Here is a 22,881-nt window from a genome sequence, read left to right as displayed (position 1 = left end):
GTTCTTCTAGAGGAAAAAAAAAGTTTAAAACAGCAAAGGACTAATATAGTTTGTTTATAAGAAACAGGATTATAAAACAAAATAAGAGAAACTAAAAGATACATTGCACTTATAACAAATAACATAGTAAGCTAATTAGGAAAAAAAACTAATACATGATATATTATTTTATTAGGAAAACTGAAACTATTATGTTTCCTCTGTGTCTAGCTAGCTAGTCTTACTGTGTATTAGAGTATGACTGTGATCCCATGGAAAAACTTTACAGTGATTGAACAACCACACAAGTTGCAGAAGATGAAACCATGTAAAACCAAAAGAAAAGGTGCAATTGACTGATTTATTCAGAATGCCTACTTCTATGTCCTAGGCAAAACCTATGATAGTGGATGTGGTATACAAATTGTGGACGTGCAGATCTTAAGCTACATTTCTGGAAATGTTCATGTGTGTTCAAATGTTCATGTGGGATTTTTTTGTATGCACATTTTCAAGAATACAAAGATGTACAAAATAGGAATGGAAAACCCATTCCTGTAAACTCAGGTGGAAGACATGAAAAATCAAGCAGAGAATCGAACTGAAAAACAGCTGCTGCTGTTAAAATTCTTAGCAATTGTTACAAATATACAGATATATGTAATGAATACAAGAATGTTTGACTGGAGACCTTCTCTTTTAAAATAGACAAGCTCAGACATTTAAGATTGATTCAATTAAGGCAATAAAAGTTACATAGACACACAATCTCCTGTCTCCACATGATAGAATAAAATAGTCTGTTAATATTTAAAAGAAATAAATAGAGGGGCATCAGTGATCATATCTATAACAATTAAAGAATTACTTTTAAAAATCTTGTATATGGGGGACTGTGAGAGCTTGGGAACCTTGTCTCACTTTTCTGGCATTAGCCTAGGTCTGGCATTTGAGATGGCAACTATGCTATTGATTTAATTGCTCCATAAACAACTCGGGAAAAAAAAAATCATTTATTATCAGTAAAAAAAGAAAAAGTTGCTGGCTTTAAAGCAAATATCATACACAGTGAAGAGGAATAAATTCTTTATGAAATACAACAAACAGAAGTGTTTATAACAGTGGAATTATATTATGTGGCACAATTTGTGCTCACAATACTTGTTTCCACCAAACTATATCTTCATTTAGGTATGGATAAATACAAAACTGGGGGCCAATCTGTAGGATTCGTGCAAAAAAATTGCAGTGAAAGCAAGCCAAAAGAGAATTTTCTCTTTCTATATTTACATTTCTGATTCTACTCTGGATTACTTCAAAAGAAATCAGTAGCATTCTTGTTTTTTACAGAAAACCACCAGCATAGCTTTTAATATAACACAATAATTATAACTGCAGTATTATACAGCAACTAACTGTTTCTACTGAACTGAGTAATCGGCAATCTTTCAAGCACCTGGTCTATTCCCTCCCTTCATAAGATGAGACTTGCCACACTACACAAACTACTGTTGTCAATAACCTACATACCTCTGTGGAAGAGGCTAACTTCAACTCTGCTTGCATAATTATAATAAATTATCATTATAAATATATGTATGACAGTCAGTCCTTTCCCAGTCTATGTTTTTCTTTTTACATAGTCACAGTACTTTTTTTAAAGCCTGTGTAAACTTCCAGCAAAGAAAGTTATCAGAAAAAAAAGTTCTTAATGTAAAGACGTCAGCAATGTCCACAAATTCTCCCATGAATGCTGTAGGATAAGCAGTGTACCCTTCTTCCAGCAGCAGACAATATCTTCTTTCTTGATTAACTGAGATATATTTCCAAGTATGCTCCAATATGTTGAAAGAACACATTAGATAACACTAGCCCACACTCAGACATCTGCTTTTTAACCCTTAGCAGTTATTCTTAACAAGAATCATCACATTAGTCAAAAGTTTTTCCAGTTTTTGTTGAATGATTCACCCTGTGTCAGATAAAGCCTTTTGTAGAACAAGGTGAAATATTTTGGCTTGTAATTTTCACTTAGCCCAAAACCACATGTTCAGTCACAACAAATTTCATTATTTTATTAAGTTTCTGCCAGACTGTTCATGTAAAAATTTATAAATATTTAATAATTTTAAGATTCCTTTAGATCATTCCCTTTTCCACAGAAATTTTCATGTGCTCCAAAAATACTGACTATCGGTGTCCAAATCTTTTTAATAAACAATTTCAAGCTATTCACACCTAACCTAAACAATTCCAGTGTCTTTGTTTTGAAAAACAATTGTTCTAGGTTATAAACATTTTCCCAGTGTTTAAAAACTACTCCAACCAAATACCATGATTACAGCCATTTATAAGAGAAACAGGTGAACAAATGAAAGAAAACATACATTAAACCTATTTACATGTCAATGTAGCCTCACAAAGGCCTCCATTTCCTTTGGTTTCTTAGCTTGGGCCACCCAACCAACTGATAAATCAGGGCTTCAAGTTTTGTCTGTGTCTTTTTTTCTTCACAGGGGAATATGACAGTTCATACACCTGATCTCCATAAACGGAATTTCTCCATAAAAGCGTATGGAATAAAGATTTAATAAATCCTGCATGTAAATATCCTGACAAAGAACTATTTTCATTTTCAAAACCCAATCACGTGACCATAGATAGTTAATATAACTATCTGTTAATATATCTATATAACCTGTCCTTATTTTTAAAAGACATATACTGTTTCGAGGTACACCATGTTGTCCTGAATGTCTTCTCACCGCATAGTATTAGAACATCAAGGCTACATAACCCCTGACAAATCTGTCATTGGACATCCAGAGCTCATTGGAGAACAAGTATAGTACCTCTAAGGCGACCTCAGAATGGTGAATGAATTTTAAAGCTGATGATGCAGAAAGCAAGGTGATTCTTACAGTGATTCATGTAGAGGTTTCATTTCAAGATGGTACACCCTCTCTTCCACAGACATTTCATCCACTGTGCTTAACTCATGAGATCTGTGTTCTGACTGTGCTTAAATTTACAGTGAGGTCCTGGAAAATTTTCTACTTCATTGGTATCAAACATGTACCAGTAATGAACAACCAACAGTTTGGTGATATCTAGTAAGTAGATGAAACTCTCTGCAGGCAGTGTGCATGGAGACAATTTGTATTATAAATTCTTTGGCTTTTTCTCCCTGCTGAGGCATTTACTCTATGCCACTGGAATTTCTTAATTCAAGTGTTTTCTTATATTAGTCACTTCCAATCAGTTCCTCCTCTGACTGGATATTCTCCTCTATGGATCCGAAAGAGAACCCAGAAGCACTTCTTTCTTTTTCTTCATTTTCCCTGTGAATGGTGAATTGATCTACTGTAAAATTCAGGCTGTCAGCCATGAAGGGGCTCTTGCTCTCTACTCATGGCTGTTCAAATACATATTAGTGCAGGGACAAGCCCAGAATCCTTTAGCGACACTAGAAGGCCAAATCCATAATTAGGGTGAATAAACAGGAAAAGCAAGGGGGGATGAATGAAACCAGTAACCACTGTAGTGAGTACAGCAAAACTGGTCACAGCCAAATAGGTCACTGCAGAATCAGTGACTTCCCTTATCTGTGATAACAGCAATTTAATGTAAACTTGCAAACAAAAATAACTAAAATTATTCCTGCAGCAAGAAATCTAGGAAAAACTCTTTTCCTACATTTTCAGCACCAGTAAGGAGCCCTGTGTCTGTGTAGGTCATTGTCCATTAAAACTGTTTCCCAGATAAAGTACTAATCCCTTTGCTGTTGGCACATCAGGCAAGATTCTCTAAGGCTCCAGCTCATGCCTAATCAGTGAGAGCATAATGCAGAGAGACAGCAGAATTTCCAGCCAAAAGATGCCATTGTGAGATTCTGATGAAACATAAAATGAAAGTTACCTGGTGCTATGCAGCAGAATATTGTTATCGGCTGTGCTGTGATAAAAGGGTTGCAGAAAGTGAAAGAATCAACACAGGAGAAAATGGAAATGTGACAATACCCCTGTTATAAGGATATAAACATTAACATTTCAGAAATAATTGGAAGTTATCTCTCTCTTGCTTTAAGAAATACTGGAAGAGCAAAAACAAAATCTGCATTACATACAATAGAGGGATAGATTAAGAGTGGGAACACTAATAACATTTATGAAGAGCAATAATTATCCTTCAAAGGTCCTGATATATCCTCAGAATTTGCCAGAGTAGGCTGATCAAAATTTTTTCTTGTCTTTCTGAAATAGCACCATGAAAAGTTTTGACAATTTCCCAAAAAATATTCTGTTGTTCCTTTACCAGCCTTTATTGTAAATGGAACTTTCTCATGGTACACCTCCTGGTATAATGGAAGATGACGGATTGAATCAACAAAAAACAGCTTGTGTAAGTGTTTTTAACCAGAATGGAACTAGAAGAGAGGAACAGAAATACATGCGTCAGTCTCTTTATACTTTTATCACCCTGACAGATTCTGGTTCAAAAATGTAATAAGCATAAAATCCTCTTTTATGAAAGCTTTTAGAAGCAATTAAAATACCGAGCAGAGAGAGTATGTATCAGTTCCTCCAGTTGTCCAGTTGCTTGAAAAAGTCAAGGTGGTTGTATGTTCGTAGCTGGTACTGATACTCTGAAAGTTACCACATGGCTGAGGAAGCTCTGGTGATGGCTTTTCTGCATTGAAGCAACTGCAATTTTTTAGTGAGTCAGGCTTTCTCTCTTAGTCATAATCCTAACAAGCAAGGCAAATTGAGCTGATGATAGAAACTTGCTTGTCAGGGTATAAATCCCTCTTGGGCTGTTCACTGTTGCTCTGTTAGAGAACATCCCTTTTTTCTCACCATGTGCAAAGATGCACAGATGGTAGAAGTTTGGAAAAATTCCCAGAATAGCACTGAGGGAGCAGTCAAAATAATAAAGTGTAGGTGAGGAGAACAGAACTCTGACCCTATCAAAGTTTTGAGTAAATACGAGAGATGATGAACAGGTAAATCAGGTAGTCCAGTGTTTATATTAAATTGTATAACTGACTCACCTTCTACTGGTGGTAAGTTTTCAAGAAAATTTTTTCAATCTTTTCTCTTAGCACTGTCAGTGGTAGACAGTTTTATTTCTGGTTCTGCTAGCAAAGGGTCAAACCATGGTAGAGAGGCCCATAAAAAAATTTCAGCCTGCCATGAAGGCAGTAGTGATGTGTAATAATTTAAAGTGGTCGTGGTACTTCTTTATAATATACTAACATTGCTCAGCTTGGATAATACTGGCAGATGCACTTTGATCCAAATGTTCACACATGTATATTTGACATTAGCCTGCAAAAAGAAAAGGAAAAGCCCTGCTGTTAGATTAGCAAAATCTATTTTAATTTGGATTCTGTACTATACAAAAGTACATACATACTGCTGTGTAAATTATTCTTTTGTAGAACTTCATACAATGCTGCTTAAACTGACAGTTCCATTCATTATTAACAGTACATATTCTCAATATCCCATTTGCTGCAAACAAATTTAATATAAATAACTTACCATAGGTATATGAGAAACTATGCAACTCAAACTATTCTTCTATTAGAAGTGCATAACATAAAGACCCAAAGACTGTTCAGAAGAGTTGATCCTGTCATGGAAATGATCTGCAGATATTTGTTCCATTGAGAAATTTGCGTCCTGAAAAGCCATCCCCACTTTCCCAGATGGATTTTCAAAATGCTATTGGTTTCAGGTTTCAGCTAGCTACTAAAGTTCACACCCATTTGATAATGTGATTGAATGTGGAAGGTAAGTAGCAAAAATAATCATTTCAGAACCCAGCTACATGATATTCTTAGATTATTAATGGAGAACCAGCCTGGCAATGACAAATTTTACCTTTTGCTTTCCTTGATATCAGATGAAAGTTAAATAACTTTTCACATTCTTGCAAAAAAATTGTATTTTATTTTCTAAATGAGGAGGGATTTTTTCACTCTGAGAAGGTAGAGAGAGAAGCATTTACTTACCCGTGTCTACTCTGTGGGACAGTTAAGTTATGTCATATGAAGAGGGACACATATAAATCAGAATTTCTCCTTTTTCCTCTCTTATCCATATTTCCATGTAAGGGGAATCTGAAGGCCAGACAGAAACTATTCTGCACTACATCAAACAAACCTCAATTCAGATTGAGGACTAGATTCTGATGTCCCACATTTCCTCCTTTCATACTTCACCCAAACAAATTTTAAAAATTAGCAGAAAAAGATGAATCTCTGCAAAATATCTTGTGTTTGATGAATAAACTATTGTAACAAAAAATAATTGTTCTTCAAAAATGTTTTTACCATTGTGCATTTTCAGTGTAAATGTGCATGCCCACTGCAAATATATACGTCGGGCATGAAGCGTAAAAAGTAAAACAGACTCTATATTGTAAAGTTTTGTTTTGGTGAAGTACCTCTTTATGAGTAGGTACTTCAATTTATAGTTAAGAAAGGATAAATGGTAAAGGTGCTCATATGACCTTAAAATCAGTTTTACATCAATTCTTAGTTCTCAGCCAAAACATGGTAATTTTGTAGATTATGCATTTTAGTCACTCTTCACTTGACAGCATTTTCATTTTAAACTTGTCTTTCTTGGCCATTACAGAGTATTGTTCCTGCTGATTTTCAGAATTATTCAAGTGAAGATTGAAAAAATCTGGAATATGTCAGAAATTCAAAACATGCTGACTTGAATACTCAGCAATTACTATGAAAATCTTCATTCTTCTCCCATATCACTTATGCTAAGGAATATATGATCCACAGGGAGGGAAAAAATGTTTCCGTCAAAACTGAATATATTATTGTTCGGTCTCTTTCTTGTTTAAGACTATCAGCATCTTTTAATTTACAATTTTTAGATTTGCTTGCATTAAAGCTACTTACAAGGCAGAAGAAAAAGGTAAAAAGATAGAGTAAAGAAAGAATAGACTTTAGCACCACTTTGACAGTCATTTCTCCCTATTAAATATTTACCTCATAAATTTAATTCAAAACATATCTGGCTTCATTTGTACAATCCAAACTTAATGAAATTTCATTTAATTATGACTCATAATCATAAATTACTTATTATTCTAGCAGTCTTTATTTGGTTGAAGTGAGTAGTGTGAATTATATTTATAAAGCCACATTTTATTTTTCTAGTCTAAAAATTACACTTTAAATGACTGTGATAAAAAATTGTGTCATTGGTACCAACTGTTCAAATCACACTGAAAGAGGTATTGTAGCATCATATTTGCACACAAGTAGAATAATCTGTCCAGAACCACTCAATTCCCCAGCAAAAGTGGTTCTTTATGAAACTGCAGTCTTAGATTTTTCTACTGTTCTAAAGGCAGTAAAGAAAGAGAGGAGATTTGGAAAACTGAAGGAGGAATAGCTTGGCCACAAATGGAATGAAAACATTCTTCATTATGTGGCCAAGCATTCACAAAGATTAAATGACAGTTTGGAACTTTAAAATTGTATGAAGAGATATTCTTTCTTTGGGGGAGTTTTCTTTAAAGCAGGTAAAGGGTTTATAAAGAGGAAGAATCCTTGAAGACTTCACCTTGCTACCAAGAAAATGCTAAGATTAAAAACTGCAGACTGGGAACTTTTCCCTGATGACCTTATATTCCAATTTACTCAAAGTGCCTTGCAGAATTTGAGACTAAGTAGCTGACTCTTTTTATATCTCCAGAGAAGAGGGATCTAACCTATCTGTCTAGCTTGAATCATGTTTGAATATTATTTAAATAATATTTTAACTCAGTTCCTTGAGTCAGTGAAGATTACATTCCTGGAAAAGATTTTTAAAAGATCTGTACAAAACCCTGCATTTTTAGCAGTTAAAGTACATAATTTCTGCTTCAGTAAGTGTACTGAAGCATTTTGTACTCACAATGGCAATTTTTACACCACCACTATTGTTATAAGTAGCAAGGGCTGAATTTATCACAGTGCTCACTATAAAAACTAAATGAGTATTAGCTAAGATCTTCCAGCAAGCAGAAAATGTTCAAAGGTGACCAACAACTTAAAAAGAGATTTGTACTTTCCCTTTCTTAAAGTATAGGAAAAAAAACTAATACAGTTTTCCTTTGGTTCTGTTTTAGGTTCTGTGGACAAATGGACAACTGACATGGATATAACAGCTCAAATATCTTGGAGAGAAAACCTGAAGTGGGTGGGGGCTGCTAATATTTTTTTTATTAACATACTTATAACCAAACAACTTGGGGAAAATATGTCTTTGTTAAAGATCCAATGCATCATTTCTGCCAGCATGGATTGAAAAAAAGGCCTAGAATCCTGAATTCTGTGGCAAGAGTAGGGGAAACTAGTCTTACTATTCTTGATATTTCTAAGTTAAAAAAAAGTTTTCTTCTTTTAAAACATCCTGATGTTCTCATTCCTGTCTCCTCTGTACATGAGAATAAGATGTTAGCTGCAACAGTCAAAATCAGGTTTTTTTCTTTATACATAATCTTTTTATGGAAATAAATTCAAACATCAAACTGATTTTGTCTGTTGAATGGAAGCTATATTCATTCAAGCATAGCAAAACCGTTTATTTGGCTACGGCAGCTATCATTGCTTGCCATCACAGTAATACTTGCACTCATTTAGTAACCTCAAATATGTCTTTAATATGTTTGCATATTAAAGATGAACTTCAATGATAATAAAAGGGTAAGAGTGAACAGGATTACTACACAGTTTTCTGAGTTAGCCTTATAGTTCAAGTAGCTTTCATTCAGGATTCCTGAAAGTGTAGGTCTTGTCAAAGTAGCTCTGTGAACTAGTTTAAATCAAGCATGCTGTGTTGCATTCAGAATCTTGGTGGATTAATGTATTATAAAGCAAACTGGGGAAAATATGCGATTTGCAGCAAAGCTAGTTTTAATGAAAGGGCTGGAAAATTGACGTTTGCTAAAAGCAAGTGTAATGGTTCAACTCATTTCATAACATTTTGAAAAGCTGCTTTTGCATGTTAAAACTGACTTTCTATTCAGACACTTTCCTTCTATTTTGTAAAATCTGGTTGTTTTGAAATACAGGCTGAGCTCTGCATTTTCCTGATCATAAATCAGGTCACAGGGAAAGCTGGGATAGATGGAGAAAAACATAAGACATTTATAAAACTGTTCTCATCACTGCTAATCCTTGTTAGAAGGCCATAGGTGCTTGTAGGTGTTTGTGCCACTGGAGGATACTAGCAAAAAGTCTTCAACCTGTTTAAAAACTCACAAAGAATATGATACAGTCCATGGTCTAAAGCATACCCAATCTGGTTAGGGAAGACAGAGGATTAAGAAAAAAGAGACTGAATATTCAAACAGGTGGACAGTATGAAAGCCTTAAGAATCACCTTATTTCCACAAGTTTTTGTTGTTGTTTTGTTGGTTTCCCTTACTGGGTTGAATTTAACCTTATTTAACATCGTTAGGTTAAATCCTTTTGGAGATGTTATTTCAGGATATCAATGGAAAGGCAAAGGACAGCAGGGCCGATCTGAGTCAGCGTAACACAGCAGACGTTAGAGACAGGCAAAATATTTTTGAATGAAAACTGCAGAAAGCCATCTGAGAGTGTCTCTGGTGTAATTCAGTCTGAAGCTTCACTCTGTAGGTACTGCATTCAGTTTAATCTTTGCCTTTTGGTAGAGAATAACTCCCATATTCACAGAAATAAAGAACTGGCATGTAAAACCTCTGCCGGAAGTATTTCTCCCTGAATTTTCTGTAATGTGTCTCCTTTGTACTTGCTTTATGAGAGATTCATGCCATCTAAAGAATATCAACGATTGGTGATACAGTGAGGAGACTGTAGATTCCGTTCATCCCATGCACATATAACATTGATCATGTAACTGAGAAAAGCATCCTTTGGGTCAACAGAATGAATTGCTGCGGGCTGCAAAATATTCCTAGCATCTGCTTGTAAAACCAGAAGGTGGTCATTGCTGCTGAATAAATTTCATTCTGCCAGAACTGTAACTCACCTTATGTTAAGATCTGTGTCTCTTCATTGATCTCTTTCTGGCAATCTCAAAGGGGTGCACTTTCCTTTCTAGTCAAAAAATTCTGATAAATGTTTAGCACGGTCCCTAAGATGATGTGCTGGATATCACTAGCTATTTATGTACTACTGAAACTTTTTGTATCCACAAGAATACAGAGCACATAGCAATATTCCATGATAAACTCTCATCCTAATAATATCCATAATAAAATGATACAGAAGCACTGCATGAAAGCTTCATCATGAAGTATTTTAATAACTGGTTTTGTCCTACCATATAATAAAAAGCAATATGGCTAGGGCAAACACAAATATTAAACTATCAATCCCAACCTCCTCAGATTTTTGATACTGAAGTTTTGTACTAGATTTGAGATATTTCCACAGGCATCATAAGACATGACAGCAGGCAGTAGTTATCTCTCTTTCTAAAATTTCAAGAATATTCTACCAGTTATGAAAGTTCCTGAGCAGTTTCTAGTTGCTAAATGACATACAGCATATGCATTCTGAGCTGATTATAACATGGACCGAGAAAATGCTAAAGGTCACAAACTCTCTACATTATGTAGACATTGAAAACCAGACATTTTATCTCTGTATTTTCCCAGTCAAGTTATCCATCACTGTAGCAATAAAACCAAACTGCACTAGAACCAGGCCTTTTCATTTAGCACACTGAACATCTCAGGGAAATGCTGCGTTCAGTTTTGTACTGCTCAGAACTAACCTTTCAGTTTATCTGTTTATAGGTCATCTGAGATCAATAACAGTGCCAGGAAAAATGCATGCTGAAAACCTGTATAATTAAAAAGTTTTGGAATGCACCTACCTACAATGCATACAGAGCTTTCTTTTCTATTATAGACATGTTCTCAAAAGCATTGCCTTGATGGAGAGACTGAGTCGACCCACTGGCTCCTACAGGCTTGTTCAACATTTTAAATAAGGTTGTTTGTTATGATCAATTCTGTGAAACATTTATCAAAAATTATTATGAAATAGGTGTCTCAGAACAAAGAGTGGGTTATCTGTTAAGATACCAAGGGCTAGTTTATCTGAAACTTAAACTGAAAGATTAAGAACATACAGTTGTCTCTCTCCCTAATAATTGAGGAACAGTTCACCAGTCAATAGTCACAGTTGATCATGTGCTCTAGCTAAAGATATTGTATTAATTATTTATTGGAAAACTTAGCAGGAATTTATATAACAGATGCTGCAAAGGTAAAAGAAGTGTCTCTAATTGCAGTCCATTTGAAAGACCTGAGGTCTTCAGCTTTCTTACATGATGTCTTGGTAGCATTACAAAGATAGCCTCCCTTCTCTTTTGTTCTTTTTGTTCTTGACAAACTTATTAAATTGTGTCTTCCTTTTGCCTGAGCTCTAACTCATCCACTCTGAAGTTCCACACTTCCAACATTAAAGCCTTGTGTGTTAGCAACAGTCATTTTCATTTGAAGCAATGTCAAAGGAAGTAAGACATCAGTCTTCTTGATCTGCTCAAATTAGAACAACCTGATAATTTGGCTCTCATCAAATTTAATCAAATTAGATTACATTCAGGTCTCATACTACCTTGCTAGGTCTTGATCTCAGGAAACCACTGAAGTGAGGGGCCCAGGGGTGAGGTGCTCACTCCTTTGACAGACAGCTGCTTTTCCACTGGTGGAAGTTTAGTGTTAGTACCAAGTTCAACTACTCAGCTAATTCATTATAAAGTGATGTGAGTTCAAGCAGTTTTTCCCAGGGTTGCAAGGTCACCTACCCACAGGGAAGCAAACTTTCATGATAATGTCACCAACAAACACACAAAAGGAAGCTGCTGAAAAGTGTGGTTTAAAGGAAAACACAGAGTGGTTTCTGCAGAGGCTAGAAAGATCCATATTGCCCTGCAGAAAATTACTGTAACTGGTAAGTAGCCTATGTCTGTTGTGGAGGACTTAAGCTTTTAGAACTAATGAGAACACCTGAAGAAGAACAGCAGTACTAGCTCCTTCAAGAACGTTTTGTTAATTGCACATTGTGATCTCGGATTTATATATGAACAAATTTCCCTGCAAGCAACATTAATAGCAAAAACAGCCAGTATCTGTTGACTCACAAAAGGTATGCGGACTGAATAACAGCCTTGGCCTCCTGTTCATTTCTTGATTTCACTGCCCACTGACTGACTCATGTTTTTAAAAGAACAGTGATTGCACATCACTAGGCTTCCTACTGCACAGAAGCAGCCTTTGCAGAAACCTTTAGAGCGGGCTTTTCTGTAAACCAAATCTCCTAGGATATAGTCACAATGTGGAATTAATTTGAGACCCTGCTGGAAAAATGCTCTGGGGATGGCAGGGATACTCTAATTGTTTTCTATCACTGTCCCAGGTACCATGGATCTTGTCCAAAAGCTCTCATTCACACTCTTAAATCTGTGAGGAATTCTGCAGAGATGCTTATGTAGCTGCCTGGGTGTCAGTTCTCAGGACTCTAAATGGTCATCTTTATAATAAAGAACTGCAACATAAAGGCAGCATAGCTAAAAAAAGATTATTTCCTATTCCCAAGTGAATAAGATTGAAAATGAATCGTACTCTACAGTTGCCATTCTTCTCATGTTCAGGACATCTGTTAAAGGGGTAACATTACCTATTTTACATCAGTCCCATCCTGATATGCTGTACTTTTTAATCTGGTAAATACATGATGCACAATTTGCTTCTTAGCTTTGACTTTTCATTGTCAAATGCTACGTGATGTGAATGTAATTTCTAATTTCCCTGTCACAAAACAGCTGGAGCTATTACACTAAGTACACATTTTGTAAGCAATGTTGAATTAGGAAATGATAAAAGGGACACTTCTTTAGAGGACCAATAAAATGAGTATAGACATAAACAATTCTGAGATTCTGTAAAAATGTACTTAGAATTAAAAAACAAACAAACAAACAAACAACCTAGAACACATTCACAATGCAGCACCATTCACTGTTGTTGGCTGTAGACCAATTAATATATGTTGGAAAGGGGATAGAGTAGACCTTGACTTCCACAGTTTCTGATTTCCTGGGAAAGACAAGGAGCTTTCTAGCACAGTTTAGAAAGCTGGTGGAGTTATTCTAAGAATATAGAAGGGCAGGAGTAGAACTAATTCAACCCTTCACAAGTGCAGCTTGCTGCAACAGACCTCTGATTTTAAATCATGAATCCCATACCCAGAGCACAGTGATATAAGTTTTACTTCACAGCTAAGTATTCACCTAAAAAATCAAGACCAACTACATCTTCTACAGAACTCAAAGGGAAATATTGCCACTAGCGTATGTGGGAAAAGGTCAAACCACTACAGGAAAATTACATATCTCTATATCCAGAATAGGAAAACATATACTATTGAATAATAAAATACAAAAATAACAACTGATAATGTTATGTTGCTCCAACATTAGGGTAGATAAAAGTTACATTTAAAAATATCCTTCAAAATAATCTGTACTAAATTTTAGGCACTCGAGCAGTGTAGACCATGAAGATTATATGGCTGTTGTGCATAAAAGAAACATGTATTAGGTGTTGTCTGATCTAAGTCAAATCTCAAGAAACCATGATGTATCTTCTGATTAAGGGTGAATTAAAGGCTTCTAATTAAAAATATATTTGATTGTTTTGCTGAACTGGCACTATTTTATATAGGAACATGACTTCCTCTTATTGAGAGATCCTACTAAGTGTTATAAAATGAGAAATGCTAATCAAATAATGAAGGACATTAACAGAAAGTACATTTCAGACTCATGTTTGAATCTTCCAGAAATCTTGTATTAGCCAGTATGTTCAGACATTCAGAGCATAATGTATATATATAAACAGAAAAGATAGGTTTAAAATCTCCTTGCTAATATATATTAAAGTGATGTTACAGTATTTCTTTTTGCCCATGAAAAGTACCTGGTATCTGAATTTCAGTGTATTAAAATATAGCAGATAACAGTTTATGTACAAGCTAAATATCAAGAGTTGTTCACAAAAATAATCCAGTGAGTATGTACAGATGCCTGATAATTTAAAGAAATAAAAATATATTCCCACAGAATACACAATGTTGTGGTTTAACCCGGCAGGCAGCTAAACACCACACAGCCGTTTGCTCACTCGCCCCACCCACAGAGGGATGGGGGAGAGAATCGGGGAAAAAAAAGGTTGAGATAAAGACAGTTTAATAGGACAGAAAAGGAAGGGAAAATAATAATAATAATGATAAAAGAATATACAAAATAAGTGATGCATAATGCAATTGCTCACCACCCACCGACCGATGCCCAGCCAGTCCCTGAGCAGCAGTCACACCTCCCCCGGCTAACTCCCCCCAGTTTATATGCTGGCCATGATGTCATATGGCACGGAATATCCCGCTGGCCAGTTTGGGTCAGCTGTCCTGGCTGTGCCCCCTCCCAGCTTCTTGCTGGCAGGGCATGAGAGGCTGAAATGTCCTTGACTAGTACAAACACTGCTTAGCAACAACTAAAACATCGGTGTGTTATCAACATTATTCTCATCCTAAATCCAAAACACAGCACTGTACCAGCTACTAGGAAGAAAATTAACTCTATCCCAGCTGAAACCAGGACAACAATCACAGTGTTAATTCATTAAGTAAAAAGGGACAGTGAGTTATGCAACAACATTACTAGTGATGTAAAAAATATACTCAAATTAAATTCGTAGTAAAGAACTCCCTGTATTTTGAGTTGTATGTCATGTTTTATAACAGTATGTAAAATATGGTATTCTACTGTTTTTTAATTTAACACCTGATGAGTCACCCATAATCATCTTTAAATTTCAGATCAAATTATTTTGAAAGGCCATGCATATATGTAAGTCTCTTGTTTGTTGTGTCCACATGGAAAGCTGATAAACAAAATTCACATACTCATTCCCACTTTTAAAACAAATGTTCTGTGGGGTGTTTTTTTCTGAAATATGACTCATTGCCTTCTTTCAAATCTTAAGTATTATTGTTTAAGCAATAATGTCTTCCCCTTTGGTGTGGGGTGAGGGGTTTTTTAGCTATTTTTATTACTCAAAGCATACTTCTGCCTGCTGTCAAGTTCATTTCAGACACAAGAATGAAAAATTAGATAAACTCGGAAAAGAACATAATCCATGTGAACGAAATACCAAGGGATCAATAGACCCAGAGAACAGGAACAGGAATAAATATGTAGTGGGAAAAATCTTCTAACAGTATCAGTCTCCTGGTTTATAAAACCTAAGCACATAGAAAAGGTTTTACAGGTGAAATACTAGAAACTATGGTGAAATACTAGAAACTATGGGCCAGATTTTGAAGGTATATTCAGAGAAGTAATAGTTCTACACCAAACATAAAATGTTTATGCTACGTAAACGGTAGTATATTAGTGCAAGCCTACATTTTCCCTCTGACTACAGACTGAATGCTCAGCTGTCTTCTGATGATTCATGTTGCTCCAGACTAAGATTATGCCTAACAGATATAACTTAATCTGGAGAAGCCTCCCTCCTTCAGACTCATTACCCAATATAATGCTGCCCTTATTCAAATGTTATACCACAAAAGCATATCATAACTGCTATGATTCTGGAAGCCACTTCCTCCAACAGTCCCTGAAAATAAGATAATCCTTAGTTAGCTTTCTAGCTATTTGGGAAGAAGCATATCTATTTTAAAAACATCACTAAGTCATTAATTGTCCCAAATAGTTCACAAAACTACTCCATAGATGACAAATATTACCATTTCTTTTCCCAAATACATGCAAAGGAAAAAAACCCACACGCTCACTACATGTACAAGGGGAAGAAAATGTCAAAGATAGAGAAAACATGGACTTTTTTTTTATACATTTCATACAGGAACATCTTGACTGTAGCCAACAACACCTTTTCTACTCCAAGAAAATATGATTATCATCACAGATGACAAAAGTTAATAAAATATCCTAGAACACACTAATAAAATAAAACCCAATAAAATCTGCTATAGCTCTCTTTAATTAGATGGTTTTTACTGTAACTTTAAAGAAAAAATAACAGCCTGCAGGGTTAAATGCACTCAATAAAAATCTCTGCCATGGTACAGACTCATAATAACTGAGCCTTCATATTCATTTTCAAGCCGAAGGAGTGGGACTTAGATGTTTACATTAACTGAGTGAATGACATTCCTGCCACCAAAGAAGAATTTTGAGTGAGTGATGAATGTTTTTCAAGGTGAGAAGAACAGACACAAAAAGGACTATTTTTCTGACTCTGTCACAATCAGTATTGTACAATCCTTGTGAGATTGGTTAAATTCTGAGCATTCAAAAGTTCAGGTTTATCAGTTTGGATTAAATGGCACAGAAGACCCAATCTTCTTCATTAGCTTTGTTCTCCACAGAATAGCACCTGGCTGAAGGAGTTTTCATCCATATGCAGGAAACTGGCAGTTGGTTTCTCAGTGGATAAAATTAGTCTAGATAAAGGTCCACATAATGTGGCCTCATTCTTTCTTATCTTTAACTCATTTTAAAGTAGCTCAAGGATCTTCACAGAATAATAAAATGTGTGATATGGACATACCTGTTGAGCAAAATTCTACCTCATGTTAATTGGAATTCAAACTCTAAAGACTTTGTGCCACTAGAAAATAAAAAAAAAAAAAAAGATGTTACCATTTGTTCTATTTAGCAGCACGGCGTTCTTCAGCTATGCCATTCGAAAGTAAAAATGTCACTGAGTGCTCCTAGGTTCTAGAATTCTGGTCAAGGAGCTGGGGGAGAATGGGATAGCATTTAAAACCATGTTTTTCCTCCAGCTAGTTAAGGATCTTGGAAGGCAATCTGGCAAAAGATCTTTCATGTATAAATAGTGAGTTTAGGACAGCCAAAGTGATCCTAAAGGGCTCTTCTGCTGGCCGTCAATTACTCTCCTGAATATCCATCCTGAATATTGATGGGGTCAAAGTAAAAGGCAAGAACAGTGTCTAGGTAGGCATTTGGTGAAGCCTCTTTATGAGCACAAATCACTGAGATACAAAGAAAAGGAGCACTGAAACAGGAAAAGAAAAATGAGGAAGAAAGGGTATGGCAGGTATGTGTGAAGTTATATGCTTCCAAAACATGCAAGGCAAAGCTTGTGAATTTTGGTCTGGGGCTGATCCCAGTTTTGGTAAGTCCTTGTTGCTGTAATCTATCCTATCAGGTAAAGGGGAAACTATTATCTGGCAGTTGAAGATCCACCACAGATATTTTTATGCATTTATGCCTAATATGTCACATTTTTCTGTAATGTTTCTGCAGCCTGGGAAAAGTTGAGGTAATGGGTTTGGGGCAGAGGGCGGTAGGAAGATGATACATATGAACATGAGGCTTCACAGTTAGTTATGCCCTACTAGCCTGAACTTTATCATAAGCATTGCCAGTGGACTAATTTGTGACAGAGTAACTCCAACAGACTGAACTCAGTGAGGGTTCAAAAGCAATTTTGTCACTGTTATCCTTGTTTTTCTAAGTATGTGGGGCTATAACTTAAGATCTAGTTTATGATTAATGTGCTATGTGCCAAGAGGTCAAATAATCCTGGCAGGTATATTTCTACTCAGTTATCTCCAGGAGACTTGAAAAGGGTAGCATACTGAAAAAGCACAATAGAACATAAAAGTACATAATATATAGCTTAAATGGTTCTTTGTATTGTCATACATTCAAATTTTGGTGTATTTTCTTCATGCTATTACATGTCATCAGAGTGGTCTGACAAGATGACAAGATGACAAGCTATCAGTATGATAGCTTGTCATTACATATTTCAAGTTTATTTCAGTTTTCTCAGTTTTAAGATTGCATACACTTAAATAGGAAGTATTCTCAGTTAATAATGATAAAATCAAACCCTCAGAAATACCTACATATTCTCTGACCTTAGTGGCAGGTACCAGGACACAAAAGTAGACCAAGATTTGCAAAAAGCTGCCATTCAACAGTATGCGATACAGTAGTTTTCTGATATTATTGCCAACAAATCTCTATAAGCTATTAGCAATACCTAAAGATGCAGCCGGAAGCTCTAAATTATCAGCTCAGACATGCAGCTATGTAAACTGAAGAAATTTACTTGGGGAACCATAGATTCCATATTGAAACATGGTCAGATTGCTAAAACTGGCCAAAGGGAAATTAAAAGCCCTTAGAGTCACAAGAATTTCCCAAGTAACTTTGAAGTGGATGCATAGCTCTTCCCCAGCTGCTCCCAAGTTGAGCTTTAAGAGATACCAGTCACAATAGCAGTGTCAGACAGTCCTTAGTACATAAGACTGAACTCTCTGTTTCCCATAAAGTGCCAGGAGCCTCACTGAGAATACTGATTTCAGAAGGTTTGAAAGCAACAGAACAAGTTAAAAAGTGCAAATCTCTAAGGTCTCACAAATAAAGACACATTCCTGTGATGACATAAGTTGATTAGTTTCCTACATCCAAAATCAGAACAGATTGTAAACTCCAGTGCTTGGAACCTTAAGATGTGCTCTCTGTGACATGGATTACTAATTTTTCTTTCAAAAAAAGATTGATAACATCAGACAGATGCCAACACTTCCAGTCCAGCTTTCAGCTTAAATGCTAAAGTCTGACTCTGTTGACTTCAGCATAAAATATTTTTGCCAGTCTGAAATTTGTTTTTCCATGTACAAGCAAAACTTATATTGTCAAGCTCCTTTAAGTTCATCACTTGATGCACTGGCTAATGTTGCATCCCACGGAGATATCATTTATCATTTCACTTAACTAATACTTTCCGTCCTAACTGCTGTTGTGATATTAGGTGGGAACTCATTTTCTTCATGTAATTGTATCCAAATAAAAGCTAAAGTTAAATCCACTTTTCTGTCTCTTCATTTAACACAACCATTTTTTTTAGTTTATATGCAAAGTTTTTCCTTCCCATTGTTACATTATGTGCAGAAACAATCCAAATCACTTGTTCATTGTTACTTTAAGTAATGTATTACTGTGGAAATGTAAAAGTTGTAAAGAGTGTAGAATACATTAGAAGGCAATTGAGTTTAAATGCATCCCTGGGACTACTTTGCTGTGCCTGCAGCTGCTTTTTGTATGGAAAAAACACAAGTCTATGAGATATTCTTTAACAGCCACTGAAATCATACAGTGATTCTGATGTTAGTTTTCAACCCCCAGATAATTTTTAGTCTAGAAAATGTCATGATCTGTAGCACCAAGCCAAGATTTCAAACTGAAATATCAATGTTCATTTTAATTGTTTTTCTCTTTTTTTGTTTCCCCCAGGGAATATATATTACTGCATCATAATGTGGGAGCTATGGAACCCACTAAGTCAAGTCTTTACAAAATATTTTAGAGGAATTTAAACATATCAGAATTATATTATAATAACATCTGCAAATATACAACAGAAAACTCCCTGTCACAAACATGGCTTTAAAAGGGATCATAGGAGATACAAACCAGCAAGTCTACCTTCCATCCCTGGTAAGATGGGTGAATCTACAATAAAAAATAAGCTCACTGAACATAGAGAAGAACTTGGGAAAAAAACAGTGTGGTTTCTGCAACAAGAAATCCTGCCTCACAAGAGTTTGACAAGGGGTCAGTAACAACGTGAACAAAAGCAGCCCAGTGAACACAATACTACACTAAGATTTTCACCACACTAAGATTTTCAAAAAGGTTCCACCAAAAGTTACTAAAGAAACTAAATTGATAAAAGAGGAAATTTCATTTAATGAACTGAAATCTCATCAAAGATAAGGAAACAAAAACCAGGGCCTGACAGTCCCTTTTCAGGATGGAGAAGGCTTAGCAATACTCCAAAACACCCAATGGATCAGTGTTAATACTGGTTTTATTCAATGTCTTCACTGATGATCTAGAGAAGAAAGTGAACTTTGAAATTGGCAAGGTTGCAGGTAAATCTTTTTTGGATAGTCAATGTTGCACAGAGTTTTTGTGAGTGAATTCTCAATCACAAAACTGAGTGAGGGGTCGATGAGCTACAGAACTGGCAATTCATCTAGGGAAAAGTAATCTAAACCATGCTTACATGATGTTGAATTTGCAACTGTCAGTCACATCCCAGGAAAGATTTTGCAATCATAACTGATGGCTCACTGAAATCATAAACTTGACATGCAGGGCAGCCAAAAAAATACAATATAATTTTGGGCAGCATCAAGAAATATGGTTAAGAACTAAGATAGAAGGTGTCATTTTGCTGCAATATAAAACCTATGTACATCTACATCTTGCTTTTACAGCATTGCTTGCATTTACAGTGTAGGAGAAAGCAGCATTTCAGTGTCAGCACCAGGGGGATCACACTTCATTAGTGTTATCACAATCTAATAAATCTTAGATTCCTTATGATTTTGATGCCCAGAAATTAATATTCAGCTATTCCTTGCCACATGCTGATGACTAATAGGCTGTTATGAGCTCCTCTTTTTTTGTCAGGTTTTTCATACAAACAAAAAAGGAAAAAAAGAATAAAAATCTCAGATTAGATTAGGGAAAAGTAACCACAAAACCACAATGTTTATACTCCAGCTGGAGTAACTGTAATGCTACTTAAGAAATTAGAAAACTGCAGCAGTGAACACGGAAACAACGATCTCCCTCTTTCTTCTTGTAGGTGGTGCAAATATACACTAATGTTTTGACTGTTACAGTTAGTTTAGAGAACAGTTATTTAGCTAACATAACATTGCCATTTTCTTTGTTCCTAGCACAATCATCTTTTAATCAGGTCAGCAAGATTGCAAACTTAACGTTGTAACAAGAATGGATTAAGTCTGTGCACATGCTGTAAATTCCAAATTCTGGAAAGATCTACAGCACCACAGCTTCCAAAGAAATTTTACTATCACTTCATTTTTCTTCATTAGGTAAAATTAAGCTGTCACAGAATATAGTGTTGAGCACTCTTTTAGTTTTAGTTTTTACTGGCTGTTTATTACGTGTCACTATCATACAATTTCCTGTCCTCATTACCCTTTTCTGGTCATGAATTCAGTTTAACTGGGGACAGTTAGATGAGCACTAATTACTGTCCTCCCCAGGAATCAGTCAACAGTTCATCTTCCTCTTGAGGAGGGACTCAGTCCCACCACTGTGGAAATCAAGGAGAGGTACAAAACAGGGGAGCCAGTTCCTTTTTGGACTGCAGGTTGCAGCCTTTTGCACAAGGAGGAGAAATACTTGTAGACATTTTCAGCTAGATCCAATAAAATGCTCAAACAATGCTAAGTTCAGTACCATTTTTTAAATACCTAACCTCCAGAGAGCACCTACTATGAGGACAATTAAATAACTCTTGTTGCAGCCACCCCATAGCCATTGGACTGGGCACTGCAGATATGCATGTGCAGGGGTGCTACTGTTGGAGTGTTGAAGGGACTAGGACAGTCCCTTTGGCTTCTCCAGTCAATCTGCTTTAAAGTCTCAAGAGAGTGAGCTCAAGCTTCATCCACACCTTATACAGAAGCTGCCCAATGATACAAATAGGGAAATGTTTTGCACAAAGGGAAAAACTCCCATGCCAAAAGTCATCTTGGGCAAAGATCTGGGAATGCGGTCCCCATCCTCCCCCCCCCCCCCCCCCATTCAGTGCATCCAGCATCTAGAGACCTCTTTGAGGGTAACCGCCCTCTACTTTCATTTCAAGGAATTGAACAGAAACAATGCTTTTCCTTTAAAGTGATGTGGTGTGTACATCTTCCATGTAATACAGAACCAAAATCTCAACTTTGAATCTGTTGTCAGGGCAATATATTGAGCTGATTGAGACTATGGTTCCAACCCTCACAACCTCTGTGTGTTGTCTGAAATTGTCCAAGAGAAACAGACTAAATTCATCTGCCTTACCTCAGATGTATGCTTTTATTACTAGCTTTCCAAGTCAGACTCTCTTTGCTTCCCTTCTGGCAATATGATTAATACAGCTTTTACAAGCACACAGTAGAAGAGATTCAATGAGGTGGATGGAAAGTATCCCTTCTCCACACTAGCATGGATCTTGGTGGCTTCTCCAGGAAAGTGAGAAGCGTGGGGTTGAGTTTCTTCCCAATACAGAATATAATTAAAAAAGCTCTTTCACATTACAGTTCACTGTTAAGCTGTTTTAGAAAGGTGGCCGCCACCACCTTTTTCTGAAAAAATCATCTTTAAGAGCATTTTGCAAAGGGCCTGCCTTCACAGTGTGAATGAGGTATGCTGTCAGCACACCTACGAAATCAGCTACCTCAAAGATCATTGACTTCTGCAAGAGTCAAAGTTGCACTCTCCAAACAGTAAAAAGAGATCATTCCATAATGAGCTTCTGGGCATGGTAGTAATGATGGGAACTTTATGTTATGGTACTCAAATGTGAGCTCCAGGAGGAGTTCAGCCTTTCAGAATGCGGCCATAATCATGCCAACACACTTGCTACTCTTTTTCTCATACTTGAAGAAATGAAGGTATAGCTACACAGAATAAAGCAGCTACAGTCAGGCCTGTGACTGTGTAGCAGCACCCAATCTGAGTGTGACACTCTAAATGACAACAAAAAGTCATGTGGAGTGTATTTTTAAAGCTATGTAATCAAATGTTGATTTATTTAATGACTTTGCAAAATCATTGAAATACATTTTATTAAATGCTTTTTCATCTATACTGACATTTGAAACTGTAATTCTACTATATTTCATTTTGTACGATCAAGTATAATCCATATTCAAAGTCCATATGCAAGAAAGGGAGATCTTGTATTGCTTTCTTCTTATACATTAAAAGTTAAAAAACAATAGTATTTATTCTTATG

Source organism: Aptenodytes patagonicus, chromosome Z (assembly GCF_965638725.1).
Source record: "Aptenodytes patagonicus chromosome Z, bAptPat1.pri.cur, whole genome shotgun sequence".
NCBI lineage: Eukaryota > Metazoa > Chordata > Aves > Sphenisciformes > Spheniscidae > Aptenodytes > Aptenodytes patagonicus.
This window is presented reverse-complemented; position numbering follows the sequence as displayed.